The following is a 13,907-nucleotide window of genomic DNA, read 5'->3' on the forward strand; positions in this document are numbered from 1 at the left end:
TTTACAACATGTAGCCTGTTCTGCAGCCGTAGCCAACAAACGGTGAGTTATTTGAAGCCAAGAGAGGGGGGCTGTAAATTGGGAAGCGATTGTTGCCGTAATTCTAAGCCAATAAAGTGTGTTCCGTCGGGTGGAGAGGATGGCAAGGTAGTGGTATTTTTAGCGGTTCCTACAATAATTCTAAGCCGAGGAAGTGTGTCTGTCTGGCGTGTGGAGAGGACAGCGAGGTTGTGGGGTTTTTAGCGGTTCCTTCTGTAATTCTAAGCCGAAAAAGTGTGCCTGTCAGTTGGGTACAGAGCTCCACCTGAGCACAGACTCTTTTGACTGTCAATATAGCCAGCATCTAACGTTAGCTACTCCGTTGTGCTGCGGAGTAATGTCTGGCTATGTGAGACAAGCATCTAGCAACATTGTTGCGGATGCTGCGGTCTCAGCCTGGCAACCAACGCGAACTTCGGATCTGGGGAGGAGGGGGCGGGGGAGACGACTCTCTCCAGTATTTTGAATTTGTACTGCGGTAACTATTTTAAACACTAGCTGTCAGTATTACATATTGCACCTTTAACAAATTAAATTTGTTTGGGTTTTGTGTATATAAAATATGTTTGCCTCATAAGTCGAGGTGAATGAGGAAGTCATTTGTTAGATGAACCTCTTCTTCTTCAAACCCTGCCCACCAGAGTTGAAGATGACATAAGGCTAAAACGGCACATAAAGGACATTTTCCAGCTTTCTTGTGTGCATGTTAAAATTTGTATGAATCTGGCATCTAGTGGTACAACGTGGTGTTTTTCTTTCCATGTGCTGTTAACCGTGCTCAGGGTGCAGGACAGTGCAGCTCTGGCACCAAACGGAGGAAACTGTTTTGTGTGCTGGTGTGAAAAAAGTGCACCTCAGAAAAGAAAAGAGAAATAAAAGCACTGATGTCAGATGGGTGTGGAGTCGCCTCATTTCTGTTGGATTCGTTGTGGCCTGTGATGTCTGTGAGGCCAAGATTTCTTTCTTTGATGACTTGTGTGCCTGTCAATGAACATTAAATCATAAACTCTATGAGATTAATACATCTAAAACTGTATTTCAAAAGTAATGTTGGCTTTGTTCAGTAAGCATTTCAAAGAATTGTATACTTCTGAATGGAATATGTGTTGTTTTTACACTTCATGTGAATTGACCTGAACCACAGGAGACAACATTTTTTTTCAAGAACAGAAGAAGAATTCCACATCCTTTCTTGTCTCCTGAGATGAAACATGTGATGACCCAACATAGATAGCGGTTATATCACTGTCAGTCTCCCTGACTGGTGTCATCCATACTGTTATCTTAGCCTTTTAAGGATTAATATACCTTTTCAAGTTTAATGAGATAAGAGACCTGGGGGAGTTCTCCCCCTGCTGTGTTCAAAGACCATCCGGTCCGAGGAACTGCTTTATCTCAGCCACTGATTGACCTGGCTGATAGGTGATACTGAGGAACCACAGTGGTCCAGGGAAGTGGCCTCTCCACTCAGGAGATGGGGACTGGCAAACTTGGCCTCTGGTTACAGTTCTTTTACAGTAACAAAGAGTCGAATGATCAAGAAACAGATTCATAACCTTTGAGATCTGTTTGCAAATTCCCCAAGGGGGTTACTAAAGTATTTCTTCTTCTTCTTCTTCTTCTTCTTCTTCTTCTTCTTTGATATGCAGACAATCGACATGTAAGAGTGAAACTCAACCGGTCAGGTTTCCGTGTCCTAATATTGAAGGTATATTGCTAGAGCTAAACTCTTTTCATGCCATGAAGCTATTATGAAGAATGTTTGATGTTAGCTGTTAAAGGTCCAATATGTAATATATTTACTGTAATTAATCCAAAAATTAACCCAATGCGTCATCAGATATTAAAGAAACATGCTAAGTTGAAATTCTATCTTTTTTGACAACAATGCTAATGCCAGTATTTTCTCCTTTTGAAATGTCCGTTCCGTGATGGAATTTCTGTTTTGGCCTGTGTGTTGCTTTCAACTGCCCAGTTTGATAGCCAGGCCGGGTTGCCAGATATACCTGTAAACACGTAAACCCAGCACGCTACAGCTGTAACGTTAGTACAGCCATGAAAGCAGCAAACAAACTAACAGGATCAACGGAAATAAATTCTACCCGACCTAAATAAAACGGCGTGTTTCTAACAGTTGCGTAACCAGAGACGTAACAAACCCTGGGTAAATATTAGAGCTGTATTTGAAAGATGGAGACAGCTTAGAGCCCAAAAGGACGCCGAGTTGGCTAATTTCCTCCTGAACAGGTAAGCATTACCTTCAGGCTAATTTATCACGGCTACAAGGGAAGGGCATTTTTATATCATTTCAACATTCGTGTAGCTACTCACATTGAATTATATAGCTAGAGTACCCGAGTTGGTTACTCGCAAAAACAATTGAGACACAGCCAGTAAATTGATCCCAACTGGTCCTGGCTAATGCTGCCATGCTAACCCTGCTAACTGCCAACGTTACCGGAGGACCAGGCAAGTGGGCCACGGCTGTTTACAACATGTAGCCTGTTCTGCAGCCGTAGCCAACAAACGGTGAGTTATTTGAAGCCAAGAGGGGGGGGCTGTAAATTGGGAAGCGATTGTTGCCGTAATTCTAAGCCAATAAAGTGTGTTCCGTCGGGTGGAGAGGATGGCAAGGTAGTGGTATTTTTAGCGGTTCCTACAATAATTCTAAGCCGAGGAAGTGTGTCTGTCTGGCGTGTGGGGAGGACAGCGAGGTTGTGGGGTTTTTAGCGGTTCCTTCTGTAATTCTAAGCCGAAAAAGTGTGCCTGTCAGTTGGGTACAGAGCTCCACCTGAGCACAGACTCTTTTGACTGTCAATATAGCCAGCATCTAACGTTAGCTACTCCGTTGTGCTGCGGAGTAATGTCTGGCTATGTGAGACAAGCGTCTAGCAACATTGTTGCGGATGCTGCGGTCTCAGCCTGGCAACCAACGCGAACTTCGGATCTGGGGAGGAGGGGGCGGGGGAGACGACTCTCTCCAGTATTTTGAATTTGTACTGCGGTAACTATTTTAAACACTAGCTGTCAGTATTACATATTGCACCTTTAACAAATTAAATTTTTTTGGGTTTTGTGTATATAAAATATGTTTGCCTCATAAGTCGAGGTGAATGAGGAAGTCATTTGTTAGATGAACCTCTTCTTCTTCAAACCCTGCCCACCAGAGTTGAAGATGACATAAGGCTAAAACGGCACATAAAGGACATTTTCCAGCTTTCTTGTGTGCATGTTAAAATTTGTATGAATCTGGCATCTAGTGGTACAACGTGGTGTTTTTCTTTCCGTGTGCTGTTAACCGTGCTCAGGGTGCAGGACAGTGCAGCTCTGGCACCAAACGGAGGAAACTGTTTTGTGTGCTGGTGTGAAAAAGTGCACCTCAGAAAAGAAAAGAGAAATAAAAGCACTGATGTCAGATGGGTGTGGAGTCGCCTCATTTCTGTTGGATTCGTTGTGGCCTGTGATGTCTGTGAGGCCAAGATTTCTTTCTTTGATGACTTGTGTGCCTGTCAATGAACATTAAATCATAAACTCTATGAGATTAATACATCTAAAACTGTATTTCAAAAGTAATGTTGGCTTTGTTCAGTAAGCATTTCAAAGAATTGTATACTTCTGAATGGAATATGTGTTGTTTTTACACTTCATGTGAATTGACCTGAACCACAGGAGACAACATTTTTTTTCAAGAACAGAAGAAGAATTCCACATCCTTTCTTGTCTCCTGAGATGAAACATGTGATGACCCAACATAGATAGCGGTTATATCACTGTCAGTCTCCCTGACTGGTGTCATCCATACTGTTATCTTAGCCTTTTAAGGATTAATATACCTTTTCAAGTTTAATGAGATAAGAGACCTGGGGGAGTTCTCCCCCTGCTGTGTTCAAAGACCATCCGGTCCGAGGAACTGCTTTATCTCAGCCACTGATTGACCTGGCTGATAGGTGATACTGAGGAACCACAGTGGTCCAGGGAAGTGGCCTCTCCACTCAGGAGATGGGGACTGGCAAACTTGGCCTCTGCTGTCTGAGAGTATCCCATCAGTGGAGCTCTGGCGTCCCTGGGATGCCGTCTCCTCTCTTTGATTCCTGCGACCAGTCACTTTTACGTGCCTACCTCCCTCACACCATTCAATCCAAAGCCCATAAAGCAAGTCTGCTGCTCTGCTAGTTGGACAGGACGTGTTTGTAAGTGTTGCCTGAATGCACCGCCAGGCAAAATGACACCCAGAGGGCTTGTAAGACTTGTGATTTCTTCTCCAAGCCTGTGCCAAGAGACCATTTTGAGCTCCACCTCAGTTCTCCTAAACTTTTTGCCATTTGTGGCTTGTGACCATGGACCACTGGGGTTTGTCTCATGATCTATACGGCATTGCAAATGCAATGTATAAACTCATGACATAATCATAAATGAAACACAAAAAGCGAATAAGAATGGCCTGAGTGAAACACAGCATAATAACCTTCAAAGAAAAACATTTCTTGAAAAATTATTCAAATCAACATTAAATTCTAACCTCCATAGAACAATGCTATATTCATTCAGATAAGTTATCATTCAACAAATATACATTCAACACTTTGTCCATATTGTGGAAAGCATGATAAATCTCTAATTCTGTGGTTCATTTCTACATTTTAAGATATTCCAGGAGATTTAAGACACAAGATAGTGAGGTATGAGGAATGCAGCCTGAGTGAACATTGCCCTGGGGAAATATTTTTCAAGGAGGGTTTAAGGGCTCTCTCATTATCACTATAATGTTGAGAGAATAAAATGGGGGGCCCCTGAAAAGGTCCCCGAGGAATCTGCATGCAAGGGAGTTCACGCTACACACTACATCACAGGCTAATCTCTGAGGGAATCATCTGTGTGTGGATACACGAGGCACGTGTTGGTGCAACTGAGTAGCTGGTCGGAGACAGTGGGAAAAGCAGGGCTCCAAGCTCCATTAATGTTGCTGCTGCCATGTTTGCTCATCTGTGCAATTTCCAAATAACGTCATCACTCAGATACACTGGAGGCTACGCCTGATGCCTGTTGGCTGTCTCATGCTAAATGTACTGCTACTATGTACAATTGCATAGTCTAAGGTATTTGTAGATATAATGTTCAAGTACTAAAGTGTTACTTTTTTTTGTTTATTTAAATTGAGTTTATTTTTATTCATTATGTATTATTCATTGTGTAAAGCTAACATGAAGGTGTATGGAACGGGTCACAATTGTCTTACATTACATTTTTTTGGTCATAAATGCAATAAATCCATGTTTTGCTGTGTTCTAAATCTTTCTGCAAAAGTGGTATTTTTTTTACAAAGTGTTGATATCTCATTTAAATACTAAAATATAAAATAAAACATTAAAAGCTCTGTTCTACAAGTTTAAGAATGACGACTCTCTGAGACTAAGGGTTAGATTGAAGCAGATGTAACAGATTCAATCAGGGAGTCAGGGAATTAAACAATGGAGCTTGAAGGTTTCATTATTGACCTTGGAAATAGCAGGTTGACAAAAATAAAAGGTACACTTTACTTGTCATTCTCTACAGCTTTTAACTACATTTTATGGCCTGCTTCAGTGATAACAATTACAGCAGGAGGGCCGCGAGAAATAGTTAAAAGCTTAGGAGACAAGTAAGTTGGACCTTGTGTTAACATTTCTTTTGTCGAATTGAACAATTCTTAATGGTTTATAAACTTGTTTAATGTTTGAAATTAAAAGTTTGTAAATGAAAGTCTGATGTATGGATTGAATTATGGATCTGCTCTTGCAGGAGACAAATCAAATTAAGGCTGCCGTATATTTAAATTATGCTTCACTTTGGTGAAAGTTGTTTATCTTTGCAGTGTGAAACCACAGTGGAATCTTGAGGGAGCATGAATAGTTTGAAGTAAACGTTTCTGGACAATATATGAAAGGTTCTTAGACGCCAGTACAGTCGTGATGTGCGCTGGAGTCGCTATAATTCACATAATTCATGATGAGGAATCAACTGCACAGTTTCATGTTGTGTGACTGGTTTGGGTAGAGGCCAGACTGTGAAACAGTGCTGTGACAGATCCACAGTGCTACATCACAGTTTTAACAGAACAGCCACAGTGTAGGCATGTTGTTGACTGAACATAACGCACCACTAATGTAATGTAAGAATGTGTTACCCGACCAGATGGGAATGTGTGCCCACGCTGGTGCTAAGAGTCGTGACAGAGCATTTCTTTTGACAAAGTGGGAAATCACCATCTATATGAAGGGATCATGTTATTTAAATGCATAGAATGCCACAAATTGTGGTAGACTGAAGTTAATGGCACTTCCCCTCACGTTTTGAAGTTCAGCTGGCACTGCCACCTCATATGGCCTGGTGTTAATCTGCCATGAACAAGCCTGCATTATGCCAAGAGTGTAGTGGAAGTGAAACAGGTGGCTTCAACTTTTTCTCATTCCTGGTCTGAGTGTTGGTTTCTGGACGCAGAGTTGGACAGCCTGCATTCTTAGGGGGGAATTTCCTCCCAAGCTACTTCGTTAGTGATGGAAAATAAACCTCAAATACTACTCAAGTGTTTACATGTGTGGAGTTGTGCAATGCAGAGTCAATTTTAGTGTTTAAAGGACAAGTTCATAATTTTGGTAAATACGTTTGTTTCTGTTTTTTGCTGAGAGTTATGGGAAGATTGATATCGCTCTCATGTTTGTGCAGTAAATATGAAGCAACCGCTAACAGCCTTAGTTACCTTAGCATAGCACAAAGCTAGCCTGGTTCTGTCCAAAGATAAAATCTGCCTGTCACCTCTAATGCTTGAAGGTTGCATATTATGCTAATTTTAAAAGGGTGATAGAATGATTATATAGGGTATTTCACACTATTCCTTAACATTGGTTGGGCTGAAAATTGCTCGAATGCTATTTTATGGGTCCTTAAATACCCTATGAATATGGCCCTATTTGTAACAAGAGCTTTTCTTCCAAATATGGTATGCTCATGAATATTTAGATGAGCTTTGCGCTCATCTAAATTTGAGCGAACCACATACACATCCATTGGAGACTAGACAGCAGGTCTCATATTTCAGACACTGCAAAGTTATACATTGTTTGTCTGTTATTTCGTTATTAAATTCACCTCTGAGACTTTTTTATGCGAGAAATCAACTATATAAAGCTCAAATATGGGCCGTTTTACGAAAATTGATGGCTAATTGCAAATTTGGTACGTGTCGGACTTTAGGAGCTCCACACAGTCTAACAAGAAAACGGCAACCTCCATACCCAGTGAAAGTCACCGTTTCTCGGTTACTGGACTACCAGGGCTCGGGGCTCTGCGGAGCTCCGCGGAGCTGGCTGGCTGGCTGCCAGCTGCCGGCATAACTAGAGTATATTTACAGTTTGAATTTTGTCACGCCATTTATATAACATCTACCCCAAAGTCTTATAAAGCTAACAACGGTGTCCAATTTCAATTTAATGCATTTTTGTGAACATTAGCTAGGGATTTTGTTAGCTGCTACTGTCCCTTCAATCCTATGTGTACAGATCGCGGCTAGTTAGCTTCACTTTCGGCATAATTAGAGTATATTTACAGTTTGAATTTCGTCACGCCATTTATATAACATCTACCCCAAGGTCTTATAAAGTTAACAATGGTGTCCGATTTCAATTTAATGCATTTTTGTGAACATTAGCTAGGGATTTTGTTAGCTGCTAACTGTCCCTTCAATCCTATGGATAAAGATCGCGGCTAGCTGCAGGCCCTGGAGCTCCATCAAGGCCATGGCATTTTGTAGTCCAGTAACCCAGAACCGGCAGGCTTCCCTTCGTGACGGAGATCCAGCTAGCTCACAGTGAGCCGGAGTCTATGAAGTAGGACACGCCGGGCAGCGAGGCAGCACCGGCCGCTGTCACGTAGCCTGCTGAGCTCCTGCTGAACTGCGACACACAGTCGGACAAAATTTGCAATTAGCCATACATTTTCGTAAAACGGCCCATATTTGACCTCTACATAGTTGATTTCTCGCATAAAAAGTCTCAGAAGTGAATTTAGTCATTAAATAGCGGACCTCTGGAGATCTGCATGACCTAGCTAGATTCATAAGACAAAGCTGACCTCAGGTCAGTGGTGTAGCCTATGCAAATGTTGGTGCGTGACAAAGACTAGGAGTTGAGATGCTTACGTCAACTTTTAGCTTTGTTCAGATTCGCCCGTTTTCAGCGGCAGTTTCAAAATGTGAGATTTGCATAGTAAAGGGGTATCAATGGGATTTTGAGCTTCTATGTATGTCCTATTTACCCACCGAACTGTCGTTATTCAGCTATGACAAGGTAAAATCGGTTTTGCATTCTATCACCCCTTTAAGATTCATACTTCTAATTTGGGTTTCTACTAGAACATGTTTACATGCTTTAATGTTCAGAAAACACATTATTTTTCTCATACTGTTTGTCTGAATATACATATATTCACTCTGTGTTTAAAATGCCCCATTTTAGCTCCTGTCTCTTTAAGCCCCCCTTCCGAAAAAGCCCAGTGCTCTCTAATTGGTCAGCGTTTATGGGTCTTCTGCATCTGCGCTGTAGGAGTCTCTGTGCTGTCATTGAAGCCAGGGAATGACTGTAATGGCACTAGCGGTACTTTCTACCTATATACAGTATAGTTGTGACATCACAACCGTCTGGAAGTCCTTACAGCTCGCTTTAAAGGCACCGTTTCTTAATATGGACTGTGTGCATTCTCATGTGGATTAAGCATTTTAACAATTTGACAATATTTATACAGCACCTCAACCTTCTTTACAAAAAAAAGACATGGAAATCTCACTTTTATTCACAATAAGGGACCTTTAATCTGTTTAGAGGTGATGTTAGGAGGATTCGGGCTAGATGTTTGTCATCCGAACACATCCTCGACAGCTCAAAAATAAAAAGAGAACATAAATATCACTGTATGTAAATTATTGCATACAAATACTTGAAAGACAACAAACAGTCTCTTTTAAAAGAATGTCCACATCTCATCTTCAAAAGACCTTGCCCACTGTTATCACTTATATATCTTGGCAATAGCACAGAGTGTAATTCCATGGATTTGAAGAAATTGATAGCAGATTGTCTGCAGGGCTTCTGGCACGAGAAAATGGTAGTAACATCCCAATCACATCACAACTGTCTATTTTCTCAACAAAGTGGAAAAAATCAGAAAGCTTTTTTACTTTTTGACTAGATGAAGATGAGGGCATGTAGCAGTGTTGGGTTTTGGAAAAGTTTAAAGTGGAAACTTAATGGAACAGGAAACGTTTTTGGTTGGAACCCATTCTAAGTTACAGATTTATGTTCTGCCTTATTTGATTGGCTGCTATATGAGGGAAATCACTTTTATCCCTCAGATGTAAAAGTCACACTGAAACCAAGCAGCGACTGAGAAATTATTGTCAAACAGTCGTCCTCTACAGCAACATTTCTGCACAGGTTGTATATTAGTTGCCTAGTATGTATGTAACCCCAGTTTTTCACATTAATAGACACAGTCAGGTGTCAGTCAACAATACGCAGAAAGCCTGGGGAGTCATGCAAGCTCTAGTCCTCTGGTGCTGCGCTTGGACATAGATGAGAGAGTGTGGGGAGAAAGAAAGAGGCCTGCTTTCCATAAAGTTCTGGTATCCTGTGAGGCAGCTCCACTTCATAATCATAAATCGTCTAGATGGAAATTGGGGGTTCATCGTATCCCAACATAACAGAGAAGTTTCAAAATCAAAAGATGGACTGGCGGTTCTCGTGACAGTTTAATATCAATGGAAAGATTTTGAAATTTCTCAAGGTTTCTGTTCAGTTTTATTTGAAGTTCTGCAGCTAGAGAGGGCAGCTACAGAATGTTTGGAGTTCAGTGCAAGTTCAGTTTGCAAAAGAACTTTCCTTCTTATGATGAACATATATTTCAGCTCGTTTTCTCTTATCATCAGAACCAATGAATGTGAAAAGATGTGATTCTGGGTTTTTGAGTCTCCATGTAATGGACCCAGCTCCTTCATCTCTCTCCTGGAGGCTGTGGAGGACTGAGGTCCCCAGCCTCTCCCTGGCTGGTGCTCCGGCCAGCTCTAGCCCATGCGTGTAATGCTGTTTGTAATGAGAAATCTAAACAGGGAGCAGCAGTGAGGCATGACAGGAATGTGTTTCCATTGGAGGGAGCTCCATGCAAGAAAAAGAGAGGAGAAAAAAAAAAAAAGAATAAGAAGAAACGTTGAGGCAGAGTTGTGTCCAGAAGGAGCGCTCACTTGGGCCAAAGCGGAAGACTAATGTTATTGTACATTGGCTGTCACTCTGCCAGCCCTCCCTCACCAATTGGTTCCTGGTCTCCTTACCATTTTCTCCCCCGCCTCTCTCCCTCTTTCTCTGCTTCCCCGAGACTCTGTTTGCTCAGATGGACAGTGACACAGTTCTGAATGAGCCCCAGTCGTCCCCCCATCTGCACGCATGGCTGTAGACTGTGTCATCGAGTCAGAGTCCGGAGGGGCCTGTGGAGAGCTGGAAGTTGAAGCTTCAACCCGGGTTCACTCTGGATGGGAGGGAGCAGGAGGTTGAGGGACAAACACTAGGAGGAACAACACAGAAATGGAGGGAAAATGCAAATGCAAAGAATTGAGTGGCATAAACAGAGGGAGAACAAGCAAAGGGAGGGAACAAGTTGGGGTGAAAAAGGAGGAAAAGAAAGACAGATAAAGAATGATCGAGAGCGGGATGTGGAAAAAAATCCGACCACCCATTTTGAAAATTAGAGAGGGGTGGTTGTAGTCTGTGGAGGCCGTCTTGGTTTATGGTCCATGGAGGATGTCTTGAAACAGTGCTGTTTAGAGTTTATTTTATCATGCCACACCGCCTCAGACCCTCTGTCAGGAATCTCATTCTGCAAAGACTAATTACAGTGTAAACACTACATTAAAGTCTGCAGGCCACTCCACTTCACTGTTTACCTTTTCTTCCTAACAATCCTGACATCCCTCCACAGATTGATTTTTTTCCATAGAAACCTTCTCTGCTGGTGTTTATTTGTTTTGAAACTTGCATGCAATTCATGCTTGAATGGATGGACGAATAACGGCTCAGTTTGAAAGGCTGCAGAGTTGGTCCCACCTGCAAAATGCAACTACATTTCACTCTGAGCATAACCAGGTTCTGCAGAGAGAAAAAAGAGCAGAAAATACCAACGTTCAAGTTGCCAAAACATTCAACAGATGCAGTACATTGTATGACTGGTGACTGTCAAAGGGCCCAACACTCGAGGGAGTCAATTGAACACAAAACTAAATATCTCACTATTTATAAAAGAAGACCAGGAAACTCTGCTTCATTTACACATGCATGGGTGCTGAGGAGTGGTCACTCAGTGTCAGTCACCTGCATGGCCGAGGCAGAGAACGTAATTACTACCACATGGCGGCCAAAGGGGCGGAAGAGAATGCTTTTAAGGCAGCCAGAGAGTTATAGCCCCCCAGATCTTTTAGCATATGAAATAAACAAGAGAACTGCTACTCCGTGCGAGTGTATATGTGTCACTGTTTGTATCCTTTGTATTTGGTTTTTTTCATTTTATGATCGCTGTAGAATACCTAACCCTACCTGATTGTCTTGTTTGCTGATACAGAAAGTTAGTTACAACAGTGGTGTAAAAAGATCTTTTACTTTAGTAAAAGAACAAATACTAGACCATTATAAGTCCTGCATTTATAATAAAAAGAGGATGTATTACAAAATGTACTTTTAGTATCAAAAGTAAAAGTACTCATTAGGGCGGCCTTCATTAGGGTAATATTACTGACTTATTACTTATGCATTAAGATATGAGTGGCTAATTTCAACAGCTTTATAAACTGTTGGATAGTTTCATTTGTACAAATGCGTCATATCTTATCAGCTTATCACGTTTTGCATGTAACCAGTAACTATATCAAATACAGTTAGTGGAAATGGTGCAATATTAGCCTCTTTAATATGTAGTGAAGTAGAAGTATCTAGTCACATAAAATGGAAATACTCAAGTAAAGTAGAAAGAATCTCAAAATTATGCTTACGTACTTTATGCAGATTAATCCCTCCGTATTTGTCAGTATACGATAAAAATAGGAGGCTATAGTGTTGGTGTGTGTTATGTGATTTTTACACTGACACCTGAGGAGTGTTGATATTCAGGCTGGGCCAGTATACCCGGCAGCTGCCTGGGAGGTGTAATAGGTTGTCTTACAAAGCACAGACAGGAAATGAACCCTGGTATCAAGCTTGAAACAGCTACATCTGGACTGAATTATTCATCCTGGTTGCTTTTGGCTGGTGATAAATGATTTAGTCGCACCACTGACACCATTTCTCAAGAACAAATATAACTATGATATAGCACAATGAAAAAAAGTGGAAAAAGATGACGAGAATGTTGCAGTTATTCACCTGCAGCTGTAAGAAGAACTATTTAATTATAATTAAATGTTTTAATTTTGGCTCAATGGTGATTAAATATTTGCAGGGTCATCCCTAAGCCGTCTTTGTTGCTTGATTTGTCTCCTCACTGTGTTTTCTCTTTTGTGATTAACTGTGTTCTTAGACAATCAATCCACACTGTGCCTTCTGTAATTTCAAAATAAAGCAAACACATTATTATCCTTATCTTGACACAATGATCTGATGTCGAAGCTGATTCCAGTATTTTGTTGCACTTGCACACAGGGTGGACAAGAGCAAAAACATTCAAATATCTTCCCAGTCCAAATCAAACACTGCCATTTCTGGTGTGACCACAGGGGGAAGTTTAATAGCTCCTTGGAGGTTATGAACTGTTGACAGTTAATAAGTCATAAAATTCCCCCTTAAAGAGGATGCTAGATTCCATCTGCAGGGCACCTAGTACAAAGAGCCGGAAAGTAAATATCTCGCAATGGAAGTGGACTGGAATCTCTCAATGGCTGCTCATGGAGAGTCTCTAGAGCTTTTTCCTCAAGGTTTCGTGATTTCTAAAGGCATGGAGGAAAATGCTTACATTACTGAGTCATTTTCCATTAAAGTAAACTGACTTTTTCACTTTTTGAGAATATGAGGCTTTGAGAGTGGAGGCAGAACATTGCAGGCAACTGACCTTTGTGATTACACCTCATATTATTGTACTTGTCATCTATTTCTCTTTGCCCCTTGGGATGTTTGCCATGGTAACAGCACACAGCAGGCTGTCTGGGCTGACCCATGCTGTCCTCTGCATTTCCCAGCTTGGCTGTGATGAAGGGAAGTCTCTGCCCATGATCCCTAACCCCTGATGAGGAGGGTTCTCAATTTCAGCTCCAGGTCCTGCATGGGCCTCACATCCCTCTCTGCTCCTTTGCCACCACTGTTCCACCCCCCGACCCCCCATTCAACCAAAAAGGGCATCCCTTCCTTCAATAAACAGCTATTTTCTGAGCCAAACTGTACTAGATTACCTAAACTGTCCCCTCTGGCCTCAAAGAGAACAAGTGCTGGTCGTCAGAGCCTGAGCGCGCTTGACATTTTGATTAAAGAAATATTTCAACATTTTAGGAAGTACACTTATATGGCTATCAGCCAGTTAGATGAAAAGATCGATAGCACGCTCGTGTATGTACAGTAAATATGACACTACCACCAGTCAGTAAACTTAGCTTAGAACAAAGACTGGTAACAAGGGGCTGTGCGAAAAAATCTGCCTACCAGCAGCTCCAAAGCTCCGTAAGCAACACGTAATATAGCTTCAGTTGTTGCAAAGGGATTGTCAATGAACGATTAGCAGATACATTTGGCATCAACAATTTGTGAATTGCCAGATACATTAATTAACAACGTTAGTTAAAATAAAAAGTTGATAAAAAAATTGGCAAAATA

Source organism: Sander vitreus, chromosome 6 (genome assembly GCF_031162955.1).
Source record: "Sander vitreus isolate 19-12246 chromosome 6, sanVit1, whole genome shotgun sequence".
Lineage (NCBI taxonomy): Eukaryota > Metazoa > Chordata > Actinopteri > Perciformes > Percidae > Sander > Sander vitreus.